General features: G+C 40.4%; 1 pseudogene; it reads left to right on the plus strand.

The window, feature by feature from the left end:
• The first annotated feature begins 382 nt into the window (after positions 1–382).
• Positions 383–4,123, plus strand: part of LOC116094896 — a 154,505-nt pseudogene continuing 150,764 nt past the window's right edge.

Genomic DNA, 4,123 nt, shown 5'->3' on the forward strand with positions numbered 1-4,123 from the left:
GGAATAACAATCAGTTTGTAGGATTATAATAAGGACGAAAAGACATGTACTGAGATGAGCAAATGCAGAACACCTGGAGTGAGGGCTTGCCGTAGCAAGGTAGTCATTAGTGATGCACACTAGCTGGTATTTGAGTAACAGAAGCATGCTCTAATTAGCTGAAGTAAAATGCATGTTTAGACCATTCCATAGTCTCAGGCTATATGAAATTTGACCGGTTGTGAGTCTCTATGATAATTTCAATCTACTGCAAAAGGATGCCTCTCTGGTGACAGTCTAAAGTAGCACTTATCTATGGGTACAACAATGAGAAATAGGGAATCTATTTAACATTACATCTATTTAGCAGAATAATAGTCTAGCCACAAGTCATTTGTGGAAGATGGGGAAGAAGTACTGTAAGAGCCAGTGGTGGTCACTGGCTACAGTAAAGCTATTTTTGATCCGAAAAGGTAAGTTGCATGTTGGGTAAGTGCAACTGGGTTGGGAGGTAGGTAGAGCAAGTGTTCAGTCTAGATGTGTCCAAACCACAAAATCTCATCTTGAGAACAGCAGGAGTAAGGATGTCTTCCTTCCTGTGCTGGACCTGCTTGCCATGGTGCATAAATCCTTTTGACTCCCACTTCCACTGCTATTGGGGTAGTCACATGGCCTGATGGCAAAACTGCAGATTTAATTTTTACTCTACCTATAAGGACAAGTCCAGCAAGCAGATGGGATCCCTCTTGATGTTAATGAAGCATTCCCAGAAACTCAGCACCAACCAATAATGCACAGTTACCTGAGAACTCCCTACCCACTCCACAAAGTTTATATAACCCTTGTTACCACTGCATAAAGAGAGCTGTAACACTGAAATCATCTTGACTTTTTCTCCCTGGCACTTAAGCCAACTGAGTTCCTGTAAACCCAATCTGTCTGAGTCAGAGTTTTATTGCTGTGAGGGGACGTCATGACCATGGCAATTCTTATAAAGGTAAACATTTAATTGGGCTGGCTCATAGGTTCAGATGTTCAGTCCATTATCATCATGGTGGGAAGCATGGTAGCATGCAGGCAGACTTGATGCTGGAGGAGCTGCGAGTTCTAGATCTTGATCTGAAGGCATCCAGAAGGAGACTGTCTTCTGCAAAAGTCCTGAAGGAGGCTCTGAAATTACACACTGGTCAGAGCTTGAGCATTGAGACCTCAAAGCCCAAGCCCACAGAGACACACTTCAATGTTATACCTACTCCAACAAGGCCACAACTCCTAATAGTGTCACTTCTTATGGGCCAAACATTCAAACACATGAGTCTATGAGCCATACATATTCAACCACCCTGCACCCTTCTCAGACAAGCTTCATTCCTTTCATTCCAGCCTACTGCTCACTGGTGGCTGAATACTCCAATGGTAGAAACAGAACAGGGCCACATTTACACATATGAACTCATAGTAGTTCTCATGCATGAGATCTGTGTCAGTTCAAACCAGAGAAAATCCCAGTGTGAAAAGAGAAGGCAGGAACAAAGTCCTATTCATGGCTGAGGAGCTATTTGCAAATTGATGGATACTAAGAAACGTATCATATTTGTCTTAAAAGGTATGGTCTATGGTAGGTAGCCTGTGATCCAGTGGATGACTGCACACCCACAAATTGGACTTAATAATTAAAAGAAATTAAGGATACAGATTTGGATAGGTAAGGAAAATGTGGTGGATCTGGGAAAAGGTGGGAGTGTGGTGAAGAATGATCAAAGCGTATTATATGAAATTCTAAAAGAATTAATGAAAATATTAATGTTGTATATTTGGAGGAACAGATAAATAGATCTCAATGTAAAGAACATGCTGGAGAGATGGCTTAGTAGTTAAAAGCATTGTAGAAGACCCAGACTCCAGTCCCAAACCTGGATGGCTTACAACTGTCTGTAACTCTAGTTCCAAGGGATCTGATACCTTCTTCTGACTGTTTGAGTACCAGGCATGCACATACTGCAATATGTACATGCAGACAAAACATTTATGTACATAAATAAAAGTAAATAAATCTTTTAAAATATTTTTATTTGGAGATGACAGAAAATTTGGGGAACCCATTAGCATTAGAGGCAACAGTATGCTCTGTGGCACGATCTCCCATCAGCTGCAAAGGTCTCCAGTGATCCTGATTCCTTGGTTTGTCCCATCTCTGGACGCAAATGTGTCTAGCTTCTCACCTGTTTTCTCAGTGTATTTCCCCCATTATTATTCAGAACAGCAGGTGTCTCTTGTGAGTTTGGGGATATCTTGTTTGGGGTTTTAATACAGGGTTTTACCGAATGGCCAAAACTGATCTGGACCTCTGTGCACATCAAAGACTAACCCAATCTTCCAACTTTTAGTCTTCTAAATGCTGAGATCACAGGAGTCCATCACCACATCTGGCTTCCTCATTTCTTTTATTTTTTTTTTCCTCCAGCTTTGTTTGGTGTCTTTTTTTGAGAAAAGGAAAGCTCACTTAGCTCAGGCCACTCAAACTATGTCTCCTTGCAGTGATATGTGTAAAGAATCTACATTATGGACAATTCTCTGTTCTTAGTAAAACTGACATTGTGAGTCACATCTCAGGTATCCTTTTGTGCTGGTCTTTCTAGCTGGCTAAGAGTGATCCCAAGTGGATCCTAGCGAGGACCTTTCGGAGCCATTCTCATGAAACAACATTCCACATCCTGTTACCTGCATGCCTTTATTTCCCTCTAAAGATCTTTCCTTGAACCACTATCTCTGATATTGCTTCATAAATCATCTGAGCTTCTCCTGGAATAAAACATCACATAAAACAGAAAGTGAGATGATGTTTATGCATTTGTTTTCCAGGGTAGATTTGGGATACATTAAGCATCTTTTGAAAGCCGATTTTCATTGTTTTGGCAGGTGAGTTTGTTCACAGCCTTCACTCGTGTCCACTGTCTTACCCAGTGCTATATTGGAAGAGTAAAACAAATAGGTTTAAAAAAATCCTTTGCTGTGTACATGAGCATAATTCTTGAGCCTCTTTTCAGTTCAATTATATCATAAGATATTTCTTTCTGCAATTTTGATAAATACTTGCAATTTGAAATAGAATATCTATGTGCATTGTCCCAGACACCTTAAAGAATGGCCACACTGTGTGATGGAATCCTTCAGAGGATCTGGTTGTACCTTCCTTGCTTATCTTCCCTACTTCAAAGATGTGGAACTGAATTCCACAGAGGCCATAAGACTGGAAGGCCACCCAAGAGACAAGCAGCAGATAGACAAATCTAAGTGCCTGAAGATCAATACTGTCTCCTCAGATCTCAAAGGCCCTCAGCAGCTGATCTCCATTCTGCCTATCTAAGCTAAACATCAGAAGTTGGAGGATGAGGGGCCTACTGGCTATAAACACTGGCCATGAGCACTAGCCACACAACTCCTTTGTACATTCCTTTTTTTAGACGTAAAGGCCAGTAATTTGGTGGTGGTGGGGCGGTGGTTCTCAGTTTATGTATATAAAACTGTCAGTTTGTATAAGGAAAAACTTTTTCAGAAAAGAGTCTTTACACAGCAGTACAATAAGGTTTTACAATTTGGAGAGGGGAAAATAGTAGATTTAAAGCTAAATAAAAAGTACTAACTATCTGCAGTCACAAAAGAATAAATACTATGTTGGTAGTAATTTTCCTTTGAATTGGAACACTAATATTAAAATTATTAAAATGTCTATACAATGTTGAATTTTCTAAACAGAATTTCAAGTATTATATCTATCAGAGCCCTTAAACTTCCACACCTTCAGCCTTCAGAATCATCCAGGAGTTCTCCATTCTCCTTTCCCTGTGGAAGCCTTAAAAGCTCTTTGCCCCTTCGCCTACTACAGCCACATTCTGAGTTTGTCCTTGTGTTCTGAGTTGTACTGAGATGATTCTTCAGTGCTCATGGACTTTCCCCACACTTTTCTCTCACTCATCATCAACCCATCTCTTTTATGCAGCTTTGGTAGTTGCCCTTCAGAATATAGCTCAATCGCTTGTGAAGCCTTCTCAGACGTTCCTTTAGAGACTTTCCTAGCAATGCATTGCCTGGCCTCACACAGCGCCTCAGCTTTCTTTCTTTCTTTTTTTTTTTTTAATTTTAG

Source organism: Mastomys coucha, unplaced genomic scaffold (genome assembly GCF_008632895.1).
Source record: "Mastomys coucha isolate ucsf_1 unplaced genomic scaffold, UCSF_Mcou_1 pScaffold17, whole genome shotgun sequence".
In the NCBI taxonomy this organism is placed as follows: domain Eukaryota; kingdom Metazoa; phylum Chordata; class Mammalia; order Rodentia; family Muridae; genus Mastomys; species Mastomys coucha.